The sequence below is a fragment of the Emydura macquarii genome, unplaced genomic scaffold, assembly GCF_026122565.2.
Source record: "Emydura macquarii macquarii isolate MOO-44397 ecotype Brisbane River unplaced genomic scaffold, CSIRO-AGI_Emac_v2 contig_1253, whole genome shotgun sequence".
In the NCBI taxonomy this organism is placed as follows: Eukaryota; Metazoa; Chordata; order Testudines; family Chelidae; genus Emydura; species Emydura macquarii.
This window is the reverse complement of record NW_027131390.1, coordinates 71906470-71930656: the sequence shown is the minus strand read 5'-3', so window position 1 is coordinate 71930656 and position 24187 is coordinate 71906470. Positions and strand designations below refer to the sequence as shown.

Sequence of the window (24187 nt, the reverse complement as noted above, 5' to 3'; positions counted from 1 at the left end):
TAAATTATTGGTTCAGCTCTAGAAACAGCACACCATTTTATGAATAAGAATGCGCTTTCTTAATTGTATCTCAATGTTTTCCATTGCCAGAGCACTTAAAACATAATGGTCCTAACCCTGGAATGCATGGACTTCGTTTCACCCACCATGTATCTCCTCTCATGTTTCTATATTGCTTTTTAAATTTGTAGACATTACTTTCTTTCTAGCAACGAGAACAATGCTTCATGATGCTCTCTGACTATTCAATGCTGTATGGCAGTTGCTTTGCTTTAGGCCCTAGCTCTTACCTACATCTGGGCTCACTGGAGTGAGACTTTAATTTGCTACACCATGCCAGAGTATTAATAGACAATTATTTATTGCAAATCTGAACCATTTATACTGTTTACTGGCTGACACAATGTAAAATTTTGATCCAAATGTTAGTGTGTCCATGACATGGCATAATTCTGTTCCATGCCAACGTTTTTTCTCTTCTAAATGAATCAAACTTGCAGTATGAGGAAATAGAGTTTTTTAATGGATGACTGATTTACAGTCTCAAACTTATAAGACTGCTTATTTATACAACTAAAGGAGAACTGACCAATTAAAATAAAGCATATTAGAAAAATATAGAATTTTACTGGGGGCAAAATTATAGGAAGAAAATGGAAATAACTTGCAAAGTACTTAAAGGGTAACTGAATAAATCTTACTTTAACCATTCTGGGGCAATTGTATTTTTTAGCAGGTACCTTTGAGGCCAGGCAGGCTTATAAATATTCAATTGAGTGGAGCACAGATAAAAATTGCCTCTTCATAAAGAACCATATGGGTAGAAAAGCACTTCCAATTCTCCAAATGTTTGCTGAAATTACCTATACAAATGTTTTCTGCAGTAGAAAAAAAGGCTTTATAGATATGCAATTTTCATTTAAAAAATCTCATAATTTTGACTGTTTACACCTCTTCAGTCTTGGATGCCATGCCTGTAACACTATACAAGAAATGGATTCTTCTTTAATGGATACTTGCATGAATTTTCAAAATTAAAAAAGCGTGTTTGAGCAAAACTCATTTTTCTAGAGATCTTGCCTTTCAGGCATTTGTATTGATCCATTCTCTTCTGCTAATTTTTCCTATCTTTACCAGCAGAGAGATTGTTAAACTAAAAGTACCATAATACAGCTCCAACTAAGACTTATAGAATGATAGTGAAATAGTAATATTCAGAGTCCATCTTCAACACATTCATATAAGTAATCCAAAATTAAGACTTATGGGACTGAAGTTTATATGGGCATGATTCCTTTGAACACCTACGGCAGATACAATATCATCTCATTTAGGATAAGAGGTTTCAGATATTAATCTGACCTGAAATTAAATAAAATAATTTCATTTACTCCAGAAAAATGCCCTCCTCACTAACCTAGCTAAATACTTGATTGTGCAAACAACAAGAGACCTATTTGTCCATTTCTCTCTGTTTCCCACAAAGCTGCACCAGGCCAGATCTATGGAGAAACCTCAGAAGGTATTATTCTGTGGTATCACACATACCAATAAAACATTTGAGTATGGAGCCAGCACACAGAGTTAGAATGAGTAGCATTTTTTTTAATTATATGGCATAGTTACGTGGCTGGCTCCAGCTGTGCTACCCTGAGAGCAGTGATATCAGAGAAAGATGCATTCCAGAGCATCACAGCAGAGTGAAACCAGCTGGAACAGCTTCATGGACTACCTAAAAAGAGGAAAGAGACATTCAGCATATAGGTCTGAAGTACATGAAAGTCAATGGAAGTAGGAGCATACCCTCTAATTGCATGTTATTTTTTAACAGCTGCATTCATAATTTTTGTGGACATATATCAGACTGAAGGTAGGATATATAGTGATTTACTTGTTTTTACATAATATTAAAGAAGAAAAAATTGAGATCTTATGGTTTTTTTATACTAAATATCATTCAGTGGTGGCTATAGGTTAGATTTTAGGTAGGGTACTGTAAGTAGCCTTTTTAGTTACATGTGATCTTATTCATTTAGAGAGACAAGGTGGGTGAGAGAATATCTTTTATTGGACCAACTTCTGTTGGTGAGAGAGAGACAAGCTTTCGAGTCACAAATCTACGTGTGGCTCAAGAGCTTGTCTCTCTCTCACCAACAGAAGTTGGTCCAGTAAAAGATATTCTCTCACCCACCTTGTTTCTCTCATATACTAGGACTGGCAATATGGCCACAGCTACATGTTATACAACTTACTTATTTAGGACACTTTTGAAAGTGCCCTTCAGCACTCTGTTGTGGGTGCTAAGTTGTTGAATCTGCAGTGGCTTTTTGGGAGCCCCCTATTGGAGTATGTACAGCAATGGCCATTTCAAGGCCTATTACTTTACTGGCCTTGATGCTGGAGCAAATTGCCTTGACAAATTCTTCATGTAGAAAGGCTATCCAATATGAAATGAAGAGATGAATGGCATGTAGAACTGAGATTTGGGTGCATCTCACTTTGAGTTTTCACCCTTCATTCCGAGTGAAATACTGACCCAACTGCAGTATTGCCTGCAATCCTGTTATGACTTAGACAACTTTTCTTTATTCTTAACATGCATTTGCACTGGAATAACTCCTTTGAGCCATTAGGGTGGATGCTGTCAGTGCATATTAGCAACAGTATGCTTTTTTATCATTGCTCCATAATACAGAATATGTCTAGCCATGTTTTGATTAATATTCATAATACACATTGACAGCAGACACCAAGAGCGCTATTTTGGTGCCTTTACACGATAGGCAGCAAATGTGTATTAACAATAGTACACATTTCTGTGTTATGGATTCATAAAATGTACATGCATAATATGAAATCATAATCCCAAATGTTCAGTAAAAATCCTTATGAAAAATAGTTACTGCTCATCTACTACAGTACACAATGGTTGATTTTAAACTTCACAACCTCAGATGTGGGATTGATTATTATGGATTTTGTGTATAACTGGGAAAAGGTCCTAGCCCATCTTATAGACTGAAATTCTGTAAGTTTCATTTCAAGGAAAAATGAACCAATTGTTTTATTACAGGAATATTCTATCAAATACGACAGCCAAAGAGTTTGTGTCAGTAATTTGAACACCTGTTATATTTAAGAAGAACAGTATTTCCAGGCAGAGGCCTTGTGTTCCAAGATCCAGACCAGAGCCTGAAATAAATAGGAAATGCCAACAGATCTTACCATAAAAGACACCAGGGGCCAAATGCTGCCTGCCATATGCATGCAAAGCTCCCTTCTAATTCAATGGGACCTGACCAAGAATGAGTTCAGGGTGATCTGAAGAAGAGTGGTGTCTCTTTCAGCAACAGAAGTAGGTCTGATACAAGATATTACTTCACCCATCTTGTTTCTCAGGGTAAGAGTCAATCATGCTAGGAAGCCACCTTCACGGCTTAAAGAAAACATGTGTTGTTGCAATGGAAAACAGTTGCTGCAATGGAAATTCCTCTGAAAGGCTGTACGATGGAAACCATATTTTCCTCACTATACAATGGCAGAAACAGGGAAAACTGTTTCAGTGTCACTTCTATATCACTGCAACTGTATGCAGTACAACTACTGACTAGGTAGTTGTAACTCATAAGACTACATGGCTGTCATAGCCATGATTTTTGTGGAGGAAAATAGTTAGTTTTACCTTTTATTCCCCCTTTAAAAAGATATTTTTTACCCTGGTCTCCACACAAGACTATGCAAGACTCTTCCAGAGAATTTATTTACACAGATGGATTTCTGAAGTGTGTGTTTCTACAAATTAATGACAATTAATTAGGACTTTACTAATGGAAAAGAAACTTAACAATTGCATGTCATGACTTTTCCTCCTCCTCCCCCCCCTTTAAACTAAATTATGACTTGCCTTTTTGATCAATGAAATAAGCTAAGGTCTTAGTCTGTCTCATGGGGAGGAAAACAGACAGCCTTAATTATAGTTAAGGCTCCAATCCTTGAAGTGATAGTGCCTGGTGCCATGCTATATCCATGCTATCAATTGCAGATTGAAGCCTCACTGGATCTTTTTTCCTTTATCTAAGGAATATTTTCTTGGTATATTTGGTATCCAAAAAGCCTCAGCATTGAATTATATGTCAAAAATTTCCAAGCGCCTAATCCTCAAAGGCCTGTGGTTGCTTTGTTCATTCACGTTGCTCATAGCACAAGGACGCAAGTGTAATTATTAGGAAGCTATGTTTGACAGAATGTGGGGGATGCGATGGGGGGGGGGGGTGAATTATCCTTCAGATTGAGATCAACATTAACATTTTTATAGAATAGCTCTCAAGCAATCTCAAAGGGGGAAATTGCCAGGAAAATAAATATGAATTTATTTGGTCATTGGACACTTCCAGTGATTTACAATACATCAGTCAATGGCATTTTTTATGGTTGCTAAGAATTCGTCAGTTTGTCTGATCTTAATCCAGCACTTCTGATTTCTGCTGAGTTTAAAAACAGTAAAATAAACTCTCCTTAGAACAATTAATAACAGTTGGAATTATTCTTTTCATTCAATCCTGTTTTATATCAGGGCAAACAGTTACATCCAGGTGCATCTACCTACATTTGTCATTGTCTGTGAATGCAAAACATACAGAATTCATACAACAAAATATATTTTTTGAAAGTGGAATTATGATGTTATAATTTACCTAGAAGACAATATTCTCAGATGCAGCTGTGAAATGCCATCTTCTGACTGCTACCAATCATTAATTGTAACAAGGGAGGAGAAGGGAGAAAGATTCATTTTTAGAAAGGATTGGGTCTAGGATCTGTTTATTTGTGCTGGTTACCCCAGCCATAACAGATTGTACTCTGAATGATTCTGGAATCTTCTTCTTGTCAATTGCTGCAGATAATACAGAGAGATAACCAATTCAAGCACCAAAGTAGCAGGTGAACTCACTTTATCACATACAACTCTTTCCCTGTTTGGGTATCAGTACTTTCACAGACCAGAAAAGTAGCCCCACATCCCTCACTTTGACAAGGGCTAAATTAAGGCAGAGACACTGCAGGATGGTACCTAGGGCCACAACTCCTGGAGTCATGTGATTACATCAGATTTTTTTTAAGTAAGTTTCTAGTCTTCATGGTTGCAAAGAAAAGTTTGAAAACATGAAATGAGTGTGATCAAAGCAGTAGTATCAGCCTGATACTGGAACAATAGATGAGAGAGGTATGCATTCATCTTAATTGGGTGTTAGCTCCAGGACCCACTGTTCTGGGTGTTCTGCCAAATCCACTCTGTGTGTATGAAGAAGTGCAATGGGTCTAGCCTACCCACTCAAGCAGATGTCCCAGTTGCTAGGTTAAGAACTTGAGGTGCCCATGATGACATCCCTGCTTCTCGGAGGAAACGGGGATCCTCTTGCTGCTGAAACTTGGTCAGAGAGAGGAGGCAGCCCTATGCTGCTGCCACTTGAAATGGAGGTAGAGCCACAGGGGGCCATGTTACAGCATTCCTACATCAGATTGCCATGATCTTGCCCTGACCTTGCCTGGGGAGAAAGTTGAGGTGAAAGGGAATGCAATGAAAGTGTGATTTAAACGTTTTGTTAAAAAGAGGCTAGTGGGAGAAGAGTAGCTCATTTTTTTCCAAGCCTGTTGATGTGACAAGAGAAATAGGATCTATTTCTCTCAAGACCACAGGCCTGGTCCTGCATGCTTGCATAGTTAACAATCTCACTTGCCTCAGTGAAAGTTTTAGGGTACACAAGAAATGCAGGATTGGACCCTGAAGGGTAATGGCTGATTTTCATGCAAGAAAAGCAGGTTACACATCTAAGAAACACTGAACCAAGCTCTGGGGTCCTTACTTAAGGCTTCAATAAGATTTGTCCAAAGTTGGAACTGGGATATGATGTATCAACCGTTTCATAGCAACTTTTCGAGAGAGGGCATCTCTCCCCTACGAGAGAAAAAACTGCTGCTGTGGGACAAATTCTGTGCTGCCTTACACACCTTGCAGCAGTGCTGAAGTCAATGGGATTTATGTCAAGACAGAATCTGGCTCTTTGAATTCTGCTGGACCTAAGTTTCAAATCCATATGGTCTGAAGGTGTGACACACCCTTTTGGAGTCCGAGTTTGAAAGCCCAGCATCCCTATTAGCACATGAAAATTGGAAGCAATTAGACTAACCACCTAATCTACAGACATAATAGGGTAGACAGACATCTAAGTGGCAGTAAGCATGGGCTCAAAATTACAGGCACAAAAAGGGAAGTTACATTGCAGGGGGGGGGGGGGGAGGAAGAGTGAGGCCACTAAAAATACATGACCAAGACCCAAAAGGAAAGGAAGATCATAAAAAATAGCTGAGGAGAAGGAAGATGCTGGAAATGGATGAAGTTTTCCCTGATCTCACTTTCAAGTTCAATCATTTTTATGTCAATAATTTACAATGATAAACAATAAGATAACGCCAGGCATGTGAAGGATGGAATAAATTTGGGTCTAAAATAGCAATGAACCTAGTAATGAGGTACAGTTGAGAGGTATATTGCTTCCTTTAAATATTAAGCCATTTCAGTGAGGTACCTTTTTCAGGGTGATACAATATTTCGTGCTCATTTTAATAAAAATGAGATACTAAAGAAATCAGTAATAGAAGTAGCAAGAGAAGAATTTAGAACTACTGCTCTACAAGTTAACAAAAGAAAATGCCATTCCAGTATGGAGCTGTACCTGAATATTAGCAATTCACTATTTATTTTAATGTGTGAAGTAGAAACTGGTGACCTGTTTTCAGGTGATACTGATATACATGTGAACTCTGCATGTGTATAGTTAAAGACTACTTTGTTTCAGGCAACAATAAATAGCTGGCAGTAAGAGATCTCTCCATTGAAAAAAATGCTATAGGGCTGAATATAGCCACTGCAGTACTGCAGTAAAATGAGATGAGCTTAACTCTACCAGATGGTACCCTGAACAGTGCCTGAAATAAAATGGAGAATTAGGGTGCCCTGAGGTGTGCACAGCGAAGGCAATTACATGAAATAAATGGGCCTCAGGCCTACATGATGCTCAAGTATGCTACACAGGAGACAGATAGTACATCTGGTGAACAGATTTTATCACACACTGGAAAGCTATAAAGCATGCCGTTGAATTTCAGATCTTGGTTTCACAGTGACATTTTACCTGTGTTGGTATTCAGAGCTGTTTATTTTTAAAGGTGCTGTAATCTCAATGATGTGTTTTAAAAGCCTTCTTAACATTGTTTTCTGATGCATCCCATTTTCTGGACAGATTGATGTAACAGTGTTTTCATGAACAAAATACAAACTGCTCTTGCTGCAGACGATCATGTTTTTATTTAGTATATCATGTTGCTGATGTGACTTTAGTAATATGACTATACTTGTCAGCACTCCCTGTTTGGGAGGAAGCCAGTATGTTTTTAATGTCAGCTCCCCCCTCTCTATTTCATTTCAAGGTCTTTGTTTGTAAACTAGCACAAAAATTCATTTAAAGCAGACGTGAAATTAGTTGAAATCTATGCCAGTCACAGGTATGTTTTCCTCTTTTATTTACAAGGGAAGCTCAACTTGTTTTCTGAAAATTACTTGCTCAGCTTCAATAAAAAACATCTGATGAATAAAATTAATTAACCCTATCATTAAGAGGGTACACATAGATATATATTTAAAAATAGGAGAACATTTGTTTTAGTTCCCCTTCCATAATATTCAGTCTATTTTTGTTAATTGCCCAAGATGGTTAAAAGTGCCACAAACTTAAAGGAAAATGTAGGCACCGTATAAGTGGAATCTTCCTTACACTAAGATCTATGGGCTGTGGAATAATATCTCAAAGGAAATGGTGAAAGCCCATTCCTTGAGACATTTAAAGTTATAACGGACAAAGCACTAACAATATATGGTGGGGATACAATCCTGCACTGCCCCCAGAGATTTGACAAGATAACCTAACTGATCATTTCCATCTCTAATATCGGTGATTCCAGATACTATTAATAATACTCAAACTGCAATTTAATAGAGTTAGTATGACTCAGATTGTCTACCTGGGGAAGTTTACTAGCATGCACACAGCAGTATAATCAGACTGGTATAATTCCTTATGTGGTCACTCTTATTCTGGACAGAGGACTGTTTTCTAGTTTAGCTTATACAGTTTCTAAAGAGACTTCAGTATAGTCATGTGGGTAAATTTCTCCATGTAGACAAGCTCTAAAATTCACAGTCCCAGTTTTTGGGCAGCTGGGAATCTTGCAATGAGTTACTTCCATGTTGGAAAAGCAGCGCATAGATGCAGACAATGGATACCTAATTTCCACTCTAATTTTATTGACAGCTATATACCCCCTTGAAGGGAGATATTAATGACAAAAGCAAAACTGCAGCTTATAGCTCTCAAATGTGTGTCACTTGCAGAGCTCAGGCAAGAAAGCCTTGAGTTCAAAGTTTAGACAGAGTTCTCAGGCTCCTCCCTTGAAACAGTCTCAAGACAACTCTGTTTCAACTCTTCTTCCCCACATTAGAAGGTTTCGCGCTCAGGGTTTTAAATTAGCGCACCCAGTACTCTGAAAAAAATATTGTGAAACTGAAATAAATTAGCAATTGGCAAAATGACTTTCCTAAAAGAAATGACTCTGTGAAAGATAATTTATTCTTACACACAATACTCCAGGGGCTTCAGTCTATGTTTTGGAGCAATACACAACAAAATCATATCTTTCAACACAAAAACCATTTGAGTTGCAGAATGCTAATTTACCACTTTTTGGTGTGGGAGAACTGTGGGTTTGGAGTACTCTTGTAATAATAATAAAAAAAAATCCTGCCACAAGCTTTTATTCCAAGGTACAAACTAAGCAAATTTTCAAGGCTACAAAAGGGTTATAAAATACAAGTGACAACAAGTCACTAAATATGCCAGTGTAGCTAGGCAATATTCAGTGTTTATTTAGTACTGCCAACCAGCACCTTTCAACCATCAGTTTTTCAAAAGCTCTGCATGTCCTACTAAGTCAGCTTTTATGTACTTCACTCATCGTACCTGAATGCTTCAGAATCCTGGGTATTAGTGGGAGCAGTTTTTAAAACTACCTAGTAGAGGTGAAGTAGACATGTGGACAGTGAATTATCCTGGACTTTAAATGGTACACAGATAATTAGAAATAGCCTTATATATTTGGATGCACAATGTACCTATTGCTTTGGAAATAACTGATGTATTACTTGCAATGCATGATTATCTTGTTGTAGCTTATAACAGCATGATATAAGGAAATTAAGAGGACACTGGCCATTTTTGTTTGTAATGCTTTTTTTAAAAAAAGATCAGATTTCTAAATTCCATGTTGTTAAAAAAACCCGCACATATCTATTAGAAAGTTCTGGTAGTGGGAATCTGACTATAAATAAGACTTCCAGGTTGAAGCTGGAGGTTTCATAGAAATGTACTAGCAAGATTGATTTTTTGGATTAGTTATGTACAGTTTGCTAAGTATAGTAATAAGAAGATACATATTGCCAGGTTATATTTAGGGCAGAACAGACTCAAGTTTTGAGGTTATAGAAAAGGCAAGTAATGACAGTGCATCTAATAATTGTGAGTGCAATTCACCCCACAGAGAAAAAACAGCACAAGCCCTACATATCATCAAAATTCCACTTACACTATCAATTCCAAAACCAACCCTAACCCTGATTCAACCCTGAAACCCAAACCCTAACTTGAATTTGGATCTAAACCCCACCTCTCAGCACAGCTCTAGTTTTGAACTTTGGATGCAGGCAAAAAAAAAAAAAAAAAAATTGGCTCATGAGTGAAAAAAAATATTAAGAACTAGTAAGACAGGGTGCTTTGACTAGCTGAAGAACTGATGTATGGAAAATCTAACGTATTATTGACAAAAGCATTTAGTGGTGGCAAAAATATCAACAAACAAGAATGAACTGAAAAGGGGCCATAAGACTGAAAAAGTTGTGTAGTGCATAGATAGTGTTGTAAACATGGTTTAAAAACATCAAATAGAAATGCTGAATAAGTACTTTGAACAGTAGAAGGCAAATCTGGGCAAGATAGAATGAAATTATAGAATTCTGCACTAAGGTCCATGTGCCTCAGAATGGTGAGGTTTCACTGTGAAAGGTGTATAGGAAGTTGATCGGATAGAATTATCAACAGGTTGTACATCCTCTTTATGATACTTTCTACACAGTAAAGTTACATGGAAAGGAGAAAAGTTCCAGTAATTACATGGAAAGGAGAGAACAGGAACAAATGATCTCCCATTGTGTGGCTCCTGAGTCCCAGCCCCACATGGGAGTGGGGGTCTGAATAAACATCCTGCATTCAGCTATTCTGGAGTGACTCTGAAGCCATTCCATGGAATGAGTGGGGATAATTCCTGCCCTCACACCTCCACTGTGTTAACTCAGCTCAGGCACTGTAATATGCATCTCCTCTAAAGGCACCATCCAATGGGCGGCTTCGTGGTGGCACATTCTAAGATGAACAACCTTGCAGGATTTAGCCAATCCCTATACTTTGTCAAATAATTCTTGTAATAACAATCGAAGGTGTAAAGAACCAGCTTCTGCTCTTACATCTGCTCAACCCCACTAACTAGAAATTCAAAGGAAAACAGTGACAGTAAAAAGCCTTTTACATACTGAAAATCACAGTTGTGTATTACCACAAAATAAGATACTATCTTAATGCACCAACAAGAACAATGAGATTCTGGATGGTACATGTATATTAATAAAGTGAATGAGCCTTCATGAGCCAAATGGCTTTTTCACATCACCAAAAAAAAACACCAATTTTTTTTTTTTAAATAAACTAGTTGGCAAAACCAAATTAGAAAAAAAATCATTATGATCTTAAACAAATGGGCAGTCACACTCAGTTTTTAACTCACTTTTTGCTCGGGCCAAATTCCCACTATGGACCTCAGGATTTGGCCCTTAAATTAAGTAATTAACATCCTTGAAGTTCTAAATGCATGTTATCCAGTCCATCTACTATTAATATGTTCACATTTTCCAAATATTGCAAAACAGTGGTACAGGAATAGTTATTTATTCAGGGTCTTTTAAACCCATATTTTTTCCCAACAGTCATTACAAATTTTTTTTTAAAAGATCATGTTAAGGGAAGTCTGTTAAGGGTAGGAGAAAAACCCTCAAAAGCTAAGATGGTCACAAGTGAGTGGTCTACATATGAGATGTATGTTGTGGCTGGTTTTAGAACACTAAAAGTTCTCTCTCTGCCTTATCTGCTCTTATGTCTAATCTCTCCTGAGTGGTGCACAAAGCCAATACCATTGGAATTTTAGTCAAACTTTTGAACTCCTGCTGAGCTCACTTGAAAAGTCTAAGTTTATCTAACACATCTGAATCGTCAAAAAATATCCAAGAGTTTTGACTACCCTAGGGATTGGTCTAGGAATATTTTATTCTTCCTTCTTTATTGTGTTTTGCCTTCGGCCCAACTGATTAACCAATATATTGGTGCTTTCAACATTGTTTCCATTAGAAGGAGAAATGAACTATATAAATCAGGTATTTTTGGTGCGAGTCTGCTTATTTACAAGGAATGTACATAAAGTCCTGTTTTCCTGACCATCATAGAAACCAATAGCAAGAGGCAGTTTACAAGTCTTCCTCTTGAGTTAGTTCTGTGCCCCAAAGAGCTCTGCTCCCTCTTGGGGTCGTGCTCATGACTGAGTCTCTCCTGTCTGCTGGTTTTCTGCCATGCTCAGAGAGCTTATCAAGCCATCCCCTAACTCTTGCATCTGCAAACAGAGAAGCCTTCAGCCCTCATGGCTTAGCTTCTGATTAGGCTTTGCTGTGCAGCCTATTGCCTTGAGTGGTGGCTTCTCTAGTTTCCAGCTATCTTACTACATAAATAAGCTTAGTTGTTCCTTCCGTTTAGCCTGAAAGAAAAGTGCTTAGCATACCCATCAGCTTTAACTAAGTCTATGATTGTTTACAGATCAAAGACCCATTTGATGGCAGCCATTAAGACCTTCTGGCATAACAACAGACATAATAGATGGTTGAAAAACCTTTACTCATGTCCATAAAATCTAATTAAGATAATTCCATCAGTCACTAAAGGGTAATTTGTGCCCTTGTCTAAGAGCATGTCTACATTGGTGCTTATGCCCACAAAACTTTTGTCACTCAGGGGTGTGGAAAAAAACCACCTCACTGAGTGACATAAGTTTTGCCAGCATAAGCACTAGTGTAGACAGCCCTATGTTGGTGTGAGAGCTCTCTCACCGACATAGCTACTGCCCCTCGTGTAGATAGTTTTATTGTGTCAGGAGGAGAGCTCAAGACATAATGTGACTGCACTAGCGTTTATGCCGGCAAAATTTATGTCACTTAGTCAGGGGGGGTTTTCCACACCCTTGAGCGACAAAAGTTTTGCCGGCATAAGCACCAGTGTAGACAAGCCCTTACTCAATCAAGCAAAGGAATAAGGGGGCATATTGCTTCTCCTCCCACCCTCTTGCTTGGCCTACTTGGATCCTGGTTCTAGGTATATCATCAAGTGTATGTCTACACTTGGAGCTGGTGTGTGATTCCCAGCTCAGGGAGACATACCCACACTAGCTCTAAAAATAGTAGTGTTCGCATGGATGACTAGCTTGAGCCAATACTACATATGTATTCACAAGGTGTGGATGGGTTTGTACTCAGGACAGCTAGGCCCTCCAACTACTGGCCACGCCCAAGCTACCACAGCTGAGCTACTATTTTTAGTGTGCATCACAATGAGAGCTAGAGTGAGTATGTTTCCTTGAACTGGGATTCTCACTCACAGCTCCAAGTAGACATATCCTTAGAGTTCTTTACTACAGTGATGTGTAGTAGTATCAGACAACCTGGATGTAGTGTAGAAAGCAGTCCAACTCTCCAAATGTTCTCCCCTGTGAACAAGTGGGTGGTAAGGAGCCAGGAGAAGGCAGAGCTTGTGAATCAGAATTCCTTCCTATTGCTGTTTTGAGGTGGAGCAGTTACCTACCTCCCTTTTACTCCATCTTGGCTGAGCCTAAAGGCACAATCTAGTTCTCGTGCATCATAACCCAAATTATAGGTTATTAACCATTTTTATTTCTGCATGGTGACAGTGCTTGATTCCACTGCAGATTAAGTCTGGAATTTTTTTTTTTTTTTTTTTTTTTTTTTAAAGAAAGTAAGGATCGGAGAAAAAAGAAAGGAAGAAAAGCTTCCTTATAAGGCATGCCTGTTTATCATTAGTTGCCAAGAAATTTTTACAGTATCTTAGTGAAATGCAGTAGTTCATACTATGGTGTGGGAGTCTAGGTCATTGTGGGAACTTATTAAGCTAGGGCCTTTTTCAGTTTTTGTAAAAAAATCTCTGCTCTGGGCAAGAAGTCAAAAATAACTTTCAAGTAATCTAAGAAACACAAAAGGTCATGCAGAATGGCTTCTCCTAATAAAATCCTTCCATGAGGTTTGTGTAGTAAAGTAAGCAGAAATGCTGATTTGTGTACATCTGACTTTTCCCTCTTATTTGTATAGCTCACAGCCTGTCTGTTTCAAATTCTCATTTGCCTGTCTCTATGTTACTGTCCCAAGAGATAGACTTTCCAGCAGTGTGATCATCTGTGTATTATTAGCTAACCACAAATTAAGTCATTACTTGGTGCTTAATTCTATGTAACATTCCTCAGTAGTTGTACAAAAGAAATGTGTTTGGAGTTTTGTAAATGTGCCAAGATTAATTGTAGGGTATAATTGGTTTAACACTCCAAATTTGATTCCGTACAATAATTTACTCAAAAAAGTTCATCATAAAATCTGCAGGTTAAAGGCAGAAGCATAAGAAGGGCCAAAAGTTGCCCTTGTTTTTGTACAAAGGGTCCCATTGACCTCAGTTCTTGAATTTCTTTACCTCCACTGAAGAAAAAAAAAGTTTGCAGAGCCAAGAATGTGTCTCTACTGTGGGATTATTTTTTTAATGTTAGGCTTAGATTTTAGTAAATAGAGTAATAAAAGGAAGCAAGATATACTATAGAACAATATTTAATGTATTATTTAACATATTTAATATTATAATATTAAATAAACGCCATTGCAACTAACCCAAGAACTTACTTCCATGATCTCTCTCCAACTTCCCAAAACCTGATTCTTATTCCATACTGAGATTTGATATCATGTACATCAGAGGTAATAACTAAAGCTGGTTTAATAATATTCCCTAATTGTTTTAGAAGATTTTCCCCATCATTCGAACATTTTTCCTTCAGCCAGCTCTAGTAACATCCTTAGGAAAGACACATGTTGTCTTTCCTACTAACTTTGTTTAATTGCTGTCAGTAATGATATACGAGAAACAAAACCATGTAGACACTATAGGCTAAATAATGGATCTGAGAGACAGTGGATTGCAAGGGGGGGAGTATAGGTTTAGCAGCTGTATTGTAGAAAGACTGTGGAACTGCCCTACCACTTTCTTGAGGGCACCACATTAACCCTGCACCTTCCCCTGTTCACAAGGTCCACTTACTCAGGTTCTATGTGGGAGCAGCAAGGGATGGGAATTTCACCCTGAGTGATCTACTCTGAACCCCATATTTTGTCAGCAGAACTTGCATTAATATCAATGGAAGTTGTGAATGCACAGCAGGGACAGAGTACACCCCTGAAAATGGTGCCATGCTAGTATCTGAATCATAGTTCAAATAGATAAAACATTCCTGACCAAAACACCTTGAGATCCTGCAACGAACGCTCCAGCATAGATGCAAGTTATCCACAAAGTCCATGATCAGTGATATCTGGAGATGGCTGATCCACAGTCACTCAGCTCTACAATGTCTTGCTCTTCTATTAAAACACTAACTATAGATATTTGACCTAGCTCAATATCACCTAGGAGAGTGATTATCAGCTTGTTTTCTAATGCCAGTTCCCAACAGGGTTCAGGATAAACACCCACAGTTTTGTATACTTGACTTTTTATGGTACCTAAATCTCACACAGGCCTTTGGGTAACAATGATGCCAGACAAAACAGTCACTGAGGAATATGCACTGAAAACAGCATGAAAATGAATGATCTCTGGGTGCCATCAATAAAAAGTTCAGAAATAGTTTCACTTTTAGCCCAGAAATGAGAGACCAATCCTAGTAACACGCAAAACCGCTGGCTTTTTGTTCTTTCCCTTCCCCTTCCTGTTTTCTTTTCTTCTTAAGAATGTTAAAGTTTTGTTTCTGAACTTTTTAAAATACAAGCCAAGGGACGCATGAATGCAATCAAAATAAGAACATAACTCTTTACAATGTGAACCGCAATTTCTGTACAATAAATAGGGCATATTATGCATGTCCTCAATTAAAATCAAGTTTAAAAAAAATTTGTTAAATTTTCTGTAAAAGAGGTGGAGGAGGAACAGGAGCGAAACAGAAAGACATGGTGTGTGTTTATAACAAAGTGGGAGGATTTATGGTTTCCACGAGAGATACTAACCTTCCACCCTATTTCTTTGTGATACTGTAAGATTGGCCTCACCCGGCCCCACTAACAATATTAGCTATTTCTTTCTACTTGCCATTCCAGATCATCACTTAACATGTAAAAAATGGCATGGAGTGAAAAGATGCATACAAATGCCCCCCAGCATAATATCCAGTCTAGCTGAGCCATAACATGACCGTCAGTAAATGGGGGATGGTTTAGACAAGGAACATCAATGCTTGCGTAAAATCAGGAGAAGAATCTGCCTGCATGTATAGTTTCTGTAGTTCAGGCATATAGCAGATTGCTCACACTACAGCTGGGTTCTATTTTAGGTGCAATCACCGATATCATCTAGGAGGAGTCTGAGCAGATACTATTGAGCTAGGCCAAGTGGAGAGAATATGCACAGAGAACTCTAGGGCAAAGTCTGGGATACACCCACATAAGGATAAAGGGGAGATAGTGGGGTCATATTTAAAAAATATTTATATTCAACATTTTAATAGAACAGCGAGACATTTATAGAGCTGATTAACAAAGTTAATACTGTATAAGTGTAGAAGGATGGTATGGGTAAAATAACTCACCATCTTGGGGAAAGCATCATCTAAGGCAAGATCCATCTCCCTACATGTCAGACACGCACCTGTGAAAAATATTGACAACACCATTTATTTTATGCTGGGAACACCCTTCCTGAGCTGGTCCAAAAGACTAATACAACATTCAAGTCCCTCCGATGGCCCATTTCAACAGTGATGACAATAAGTAAGCAGCTGATTGATAATGACAAGCTTGAGGGGTAAGTAGAATTAATCTAACAAACAAAACTAATGAAAATCAGTTATGTTACCAAATATTAGAGGGCAGATGTTCAAAGAGTTCAGGGCTAGATTTTCACGTGTTCAGCACCTATAACTGCAACTGGAGTCTCAGGAGAGCTCAGCTCCCATTTAAACATCCAAGTAAGGGCCAAGTCTTCAAAAGAGTTTAGCACTCTACAGCTTTCATTGTGAAACTTACGGCCAGTTTTTTTAAAAAAAGAGGTCAGATCTCAATGTGCTGAGAGCACTCTTGGAAATGTGTCCACTTATTTCAATGCCTAAATGGGAGCGGAGCTGTTCTGAACATCTTCTTTTATTGTGGATGCTGATGACGAAAGGTACAACCAAGCTTGAGTAGGAATGGTAGAATCAGGTTGTAATCGCACCTCTCACCTCTGAGTGCCTCTTAGAGTTCAGGCGCAGTGTTGTTGGGGTTCTCTCCGCCTAGCTGCCCCTTTAGTTGTTCTGGTGACACAATGGCCTCTTGCTGGGCATGGCCTAGCTCTCTGGCCAGGTCACTACTCAGTCCATTCCCCTTCCGGGGGTTAACAGAAAAGTCCAGGAAAGAGGAAACTCAAAATGTCACGTCTTTCAAGTCCATCTCCCAGCCTCTTTTTGGCACTTGCTGTTCTTGGCTTCTTTTGTTCTTGACACCTCTGTTTCCTCTGTTGGTCTGGGGCAGACATAGGGGAACTTAGCCTCACCTGCTCTTTTGGGTTCCAGGCCAGGAAGCTTGTTTAGGTAGCTAAGGACCTTCCTTCCTCCATTTTCCCTGAGCTGCTCCTATCTTTAGCTGATTCATCAGCATCTTCACAAGATCTGCAGACTCTGGTGCACTCACTTCAACTTTGTGGTTCCTCATGGCTTCTTCTGGGGTCAGCTACAGAGGCATTTCCTAAAAGCCAGCCTCAGCTCTTCCCTGCAGCAGTTGGGCTGTATTGCTAGCAGTTTTCTCAGGTCTCTTGCCGTCAGTCAGTCGGTCGGTCTTATTCTTCAAGCAGGAGTTCCCCCTCAGCCCTTTTTCTGAAGCTGAAGTTTGTGTCTCAGGCCTTAGGTTAATCAGCTTCAAGCTCCATTCAGCTGAATACCCTTCTCAATTAGCCTTTCAATCTGCAGAGTTCAGCAGGCCAGCCTTTTCCTATCAGTGGCTGCCCTGGTGTGAGGGAGTAGACCACCTTTATGCTATTCCCCTTCTCCCAACACCTTCCTAATTGGTTGAGTGAGAGGGGCACCTTGCAACACCCCCACTACAATGCTCTTGGACCTACCCCTTGAAGGTACAGTAACAGGATTTCCTCTTTAAGCACTATTCATTCCCAGGGCTGCTTCCTCACTATCTCTGCCTCTTTTAGGTCTCTATACATCTTCCTCTTGGGCCTTTCAAACTCTCAGAAGGCTGTGCTAAGTGGAGGAGTAGCCTGACCACTAGGTGCTACTGCCCTTGATGGAAGACTACCTCATCTCACAGATCTTTGCCCAATTCATGTTCAGTACAATCTCTTCTAATGTTGCTCAGCTTTCTGATGCAGTATGCTACTGAGTGATGAGGGGAAATAAGTCAGCAGACAGGAGCATCTTGAGTCTGAGAAGTGCTATCCAACTTGTTTAATATTGATTATCACAGACAAGGATACTAAGGAACAGAAACCATATAACAGACATATTGCTCATTATAAGAAAGATCAATCACACTTACAAACTCAGAAGGAAGCCCCAAAAGGCACACATTCAAAAGCACTGATTTGCCCCAAGTTCAGTGTCTCGCCAAAGGCAGCATGACCTATTTTTAGCTTGCTTTTAATCTGCCAGTCACCTTAATATCTAAGCGCTAAACAGAAAAATGTAAGCTGCAGTGACATCATGTAAAGACTATATATGCTATTCCTCCCTTAGTGGGATTTATTTCTAATGGGGAAATAGGCAGGGGGGATGAGAAGGAAGGTTACACTCACACAGCCAGATCCTCAGACTTATTCTAGTTGCTTTGTGCCACTCTTGTAGCAAAAAGCATGTATTCCTCCAGTACAGAGAAAGCAGTCCTATGCACCCTCTTTTAAACTCCAGCACAGGAGTTTAGGCAGGGGAGAAGGGAGTATGGCCAAGGCATCCCTACACCCCACCAATCCCCAGCTGCTGAAACATCCCTTTTGGGCTATCAAGTATAATTGGAGCAGCCATGAGGCTGCTCTGAGTTATACTACGGACTGACCCCACCCCCAGCATGGAGAGCCACGAAAGTGGCATAAGACTATCTTTCTCCCCCTAGCTATGCCAGGTTCTTCTCAACTACAGCCCTTATCTGTCACCCCCACAAACAAATCTTGTGCAAACAGATGTGTCTTGAATTGTGTTCTAAAGTAGGAAAGATGTAAGTTCATCATTATCTGTTGTAGAAGAGCCTGGGATCCTTCACCTTTTCTCCAACTTTGCCTAAAAACTGCCACCAGCTACATCATCCCTGCTGGTTCCTGGGATGGAATGGGAGGAGAAAATGTTCTTTCAACAGTTAGGCCAAGGTCCATACAGGTATTTAGGTGCCAAACTCCCAGAGGGTTTGAAGATGAGGACTCAGACCTTGAACTGAATTTCATACTCACTGAGGAGTCAATATAATGGGCAGAGTCCTGGCATGAAGTGTTCTTGTCTATCTTTTCTATTTAGCAGACAGATGGTTATACTTGGACTAGCTGCAGTTCTGTCATCCCTACTCAGACCGTATTACCATAACCCAGCCCTGGAGTAACAATGACCAGCAAAATTAGCTTTTCCTCCATGTTTTCTCACAAATTCTTTTAATGGAGACACTGCCTGTGTATTACCCTGTAACCAGCTGTTTATCACAACTCTCCTACCTGGCACGTCCTCTTCCTCCCGCTGGAGAAGATAAATGAGCTCTTCTGGGATAAACTCAATTTTAAATCATTAGGAAGCATCCTCCCTGTTTCTGAATGGACCTAGCATGCAACTTACTTTTCTTCATATGCTTGTAAACTGGTTGCAGTTGTAGGAATGAAATCTGATTGGCAAATTCTGTTTAGCAGGTATAAAAGTCCTTTATTTAGGCTATATTGTTGAAGTGCCTGCCATGAACTCCAAAGCAGCTGGGATTTTAATTGATTCCTAGAAGTGCAATGAAAAGTATAGCAGATAAAAAATGACAAAGTTGTTGCTGATGCAAATGAAAATGTTGCAGCAAAGCAGCTGGGGAGAGAATTGTAGATGTTTACATTATCCCAACATGCTTACATTGTTTCTTCCACATTTTCCAGCCAAAGCTCACCTGGTTTTGCTCAAGACCTGGAATGCAATGAATTGTACGCAGCACCTAATATTTATTCATGCCATTGTCGAGAACATCTTTGCAGCTCTTGCCAAGGTCTGTCATTGAATGTGTTTGTTCAGCTGCATGGCAAAAATATAATACACAGTCATCATTTTTGCTCAGTCACCTACTCAATATTTTTCTTCTCTGATTAAATTAACTCATAAATACTGTGTTTTTCATGCTAGAAAATCTTACTACACACAGTCAACTGAACACCCATTTGTACATTTTTTTTACGTTCCTGGACATTTAGTTACTTCACTAATAAGTTCTAAAATCATGAAGAAGCCAAATCACCTAATTTACCTGGGACCCTGGATGCACTAAGTATAATTTTAAAAAATTATTTATTCAGGCAAGTCTTTTTTCATGAGCTAAATCACAGTATTATATGCTAATGAACTTTAGCAGATTGTGGAATAAATGAACTAAAAGGATACATGTTAGAGGACATGCTTGCCTTCTGTTGAAAAATGGAAATTATTTTGAAAGATGCAAGGGAACAGCAATGCCTAGGTATTGTGTTTTCAGACATATAGAAGAAGCCTCTTTAACTAAGCTGAGAAATTTAAAAAACCACAATGTACTAGCAGTTTGCTCTATTGAATCACCAATTGCACATCTATGTAGGCTGTGACTACACTAATCTATTCTCTATAAAATTTCCCACCATGGTTAACATCTGTTAAATCTCATAGGAACATCTCCAAATCTCATAGGAACAGTGGGAATTAGAGCTCTGCAAATAATTGATTTTTAGTTTGGTGGCTGAACCAAAAAAATATAATTCATGTAAGAAGCCACAGGTCTGGAACCAGGGGCTGCAGGACATGAGATGAGCACTGCTGTGGGTCCAAGCAGAATCGTCATCAAATGGAAATGAGAGGTAAGGCCTGCAGGAAGTCCTGCCCCAAAAGCCATGAGCAATAGGCCTCCATGACTCCCTGGCACTCCCCATCTAAATCAAAAAGCCATTTCTGGGAGTTATCCAAGTAACACAGACCTCTGGTGTGCTTCTGCCTGAGACCTCACACCCACCACTTCTTGCTGCAACTCGCCTTGATCCCAGACTTCTGCCTCCCACCCCTGATTCTAATTTACTAGTCCATAAACCAGCAAGTCATTTCTGAGAGTTGTCTGAACAACACAGCCTCTGGTGTTCTTTTGAGTTAGATTGCACTCACCGCACCTTGCTGCGACTCTCTTTGATCCCAGACTCCTGGCTCTCAACCTGGCTTTGGCTCCCAACCTTGATCCCCCAGTGTCTCCAGTTTAAAACCGTTGTGGACACTATGAAAGACTGCCCAGCACAACCCCGCTTCTCGCCTCATACTGTCAGTGTGGTAGCGGAATCTGACTTTGTGGTTTTAACCTGGCCTGGGCCCAGATTGATCTGACGTTTGGCTCTGAGACGGAACAGCTCACACCACGCCCACAGGCCAAATTTTTTTTTTTTTTTTTTTTTTTCGTTTTGTTACATTCAAGTTTCTGGCATTCTTTACCCATTTTTTTTTTAAATCTAGCTCAATTTCAAAACAAAACATCATGTTAAAATGAAAAGTCAAATCATTTTGTTTAAAAAATGTTGAAATAAACGGTTTAAACCTTTTTGAATTTTTTCCTTTCATTTTTTGTTCTGCTGAAATTATTTACCAAATTTTCAACCCAAATTTGTGAATAGATTTGGTCACCCTGAAATTTCATTCTTCAGTCACTAAAGTATGTTTCCAAAAAACGTTGTCCAGCTCTAGTGGGAACACAATCGTCAATAGGGCTTCAGGTGAGCAATGACATTTTAAACACCACGTCACCTGACCCTGCTCAGAGCAGAACAACATGAGATGGGGTTAGAATGTTATTAGTTTCTTCTCTACACTTGCATTCCCACCCTGATCAACTGGAAGAATTGAGCTGGTGATAGTAAGAATGCATTGCACACACCTTATACTTAGTTGTCTGTTGTCATCCCACACATGCATGTATTTCTGAAAGTGACACAAAGAAATGCCTGTACACTAATCCGATTTTTTTGGGGGGGGGGGGGGAGAGAGCAGATGTCTTGAATTTTATGTGTGAATTTTTTTCTTTTGAAAAATGCCAGCCTGAGCTCTAAAGAATGACATCATCTTTTCAGCTAAAATACAAATACAACACAGACACCAGCTGTGCAAGTTTCTCCTACAGTGACCTATCAATACACTGCAACCCAAACCTAAAGAGCTGAGTGGATCATCCAGGATCCCCATTTAATCCTTTTTGCAGAGACTTCCAAAAAAGTAGCTGCAACCAAACCTTGAAACTTTCAGGGCATTTTGTTCTCTCCTTGCCCCCTCTGGCCACCACTAACCCATCTGTGGTCCTGATGAGGGAAGAGTGATTGCAATTTCTATCATGCTGAAAGCCTTGACTACAAGCACTTACTTCTCTTTCCATTTTCTCCCATGTAAAAGGTAAATTTTTCTCCAAGAAACCTGTCAATGATTTTCCTCAGTTGACAAGACAACTCAGATTGTCTCAAATAAAAGCAAATTTTATTGTCCAATTATCTAAGTAGAGAGAAGTCATGAAACAAAAGGACAAGTAAAATATATACTAGCCTACCTAGATCACTACTTGAAAAGTTCTGATAAACAAGACTATATCTAACACCAGAAAATTTTTTTAATAATAGCTGGCAATCTTACATTGTAGAAATATCTTTGCTATGAAGCAATAGTAAAGCTCTGTCTCTTCTCAGCTCATTATGCCACCTCTCAAGAAATTGCCTATTTTCTTTATGGGAACACAAGGAATTAAAATACAGGAAAGTCAAGGGTGAAGTGAGGAAGAGTACAGCTCCTTTTTCTCTGTGAAAAGCAGTGTAGAGCTCCCTTACTCTCTCTGGATTGAGTAGCCAATGTTTCCCCATTGTCCCCATTCTCTACGGCCACCCAGACAGTGGAGGCAAAAGGACACTGGACCCCGCACTTGAGATGGCCCCCAAAATAATGGAGGACAGGCTGGGCCAAATTTGAGTGAAAGGTCTTGTAACCTGGCTTTAATATGTGGATTTCAGATTTTCATAGGAGAACCTGATTGTAGAGTTTCTGTCCTGTATTTCTAATGATTATAGCATTTAAATTATCCTGTTAGTCCATAGCTGTGGAAAGGCTGGCATATATATGTGGAGCCCTAAACTTTCGTTTGCAAACTATTTGAAACATTTTGGAATGCATCAGTCCAGGAAGGAAGAACAGTTTATTACAAGTATCATATGGGCATTAAATTTGAACTTTTTGAGAAAGAAAGAATTAACCATTTTTACTTTCCTTGTGGCTAAATTTTTTATTCTTCCTGAAGAGGAATTATTTCTAACTATATTTTGTTTTTAACTGTGCAGTTTGAGCCAAAGGAAGAGCCAGGTTGATATAAAAACCTTGGCAGGTTTGTGGTCCTCTCCAATGATTACCTAATGCATTTGTGTCATCTGTCTTCCTTGTTGTGTGAAAACACACTGAGGAAATGTGTAAATGCAGTGAATTGTTCCCAACTCTTTTATTCACCTTTCAGTATGCTAGTTCCTTCCCTTGGCATTGATATCATTATGCATTTGTCAAAGATAGACTGTCACTTTAGTGCTTCTATTATATGCAAGATTTGGCAGCACATTTTGCCTTTGGGATTTCCTTATATCCTTTGCATGTTATTGTACTGCTCTGGCATTCAGTAAATTCAGTACACCCATTTCTTTGATGTTCATTCCAGCCCCTAAATGTGGAAACAATGACTAAAAATTTGGATCAAAGCATCCCATAGATTGCAGGCAACATAGTTCTGTGATAATTTATAAAAACAGAGAGTAATCTCATAGCTAAAATCTAGTCCAGTAATAATTCTTTATGAACAGCAGTTCTAACATCCCTGTACTGATAAACATGCAAGGAAGTTAAAAATGGGGCAGAGGATTGAGGGGTTCAGAACAAAGAGAGAGCCTAGCTTGAAAAATGACTGATATGAAATGAATGGTAATTTCTAAATATAGAGAACAGTAAACAGTTATTTTTCTATTTTATATGGGCATCAAGCACATTCCTGTTCCTCCCTGTAATAGCAAAACACATAGAGTAGACAAAGACCAGGTCCTGCATTCTTTGCACTATTCTTCAAGCAATAGACCATACATTTGTTCCACTCTCTGGGAGAACTCAATTATATTAAATGCAAATAGTTTTTATGATTTAACAAAGTTAAATAAAAGGAGATTTTGGATGCATTCATAGTTTTGCCAATTAATTAACATCCGTATATCTAGCAAAATTCAAACACTTTTTAATTGGCCTAGCTAACCATTCATTGTTCTTGAGTCTCTTTCTTCTGTGTTCATTTGTATGGACAAAAGTGTACAGAGTAATTAAAATATTAGATTTTTGCAAGATTTCCAGTTTAAGTCGGGGAAAATATTTAAAATCAGTGTCTTAATGCTTTGCTTTTAGAAATGGTGACAGGACAGCTACAAAGGTGTAACATAGCATT

At 39.0% G+C, this 24187-nt stretch overlaps 1 long non-coding RNA gene across 3 annotated transcripts in view; it reads right to left on the bottom strand.

The window, feature by feature from the left end:
* Positions 1-502: 502 nt before the first annotated feature.
* Positions 503-24187, bottom strand: part of LOC137154147 (uncharacterized) — a 94488-nt gene continuing 70803 nt past the window's right edge. For all 3 annotated transcript variants that reach the window (XR_010920108.1, XR_010920110.1, XR_010920109.1), the window contains exons 2-4: positions 19631-19752; positions 16114-16172; positions 503-1732 (exon numbers count right to left, since the gene is read on the bottom strand). This is a non-coding gene — a long non-coding RNA (uncharacterized lncRNA). The remainder of the gene's footprint in view (positions 1733-16113; positions 16173-19630; positions 19753-24187) is intronic.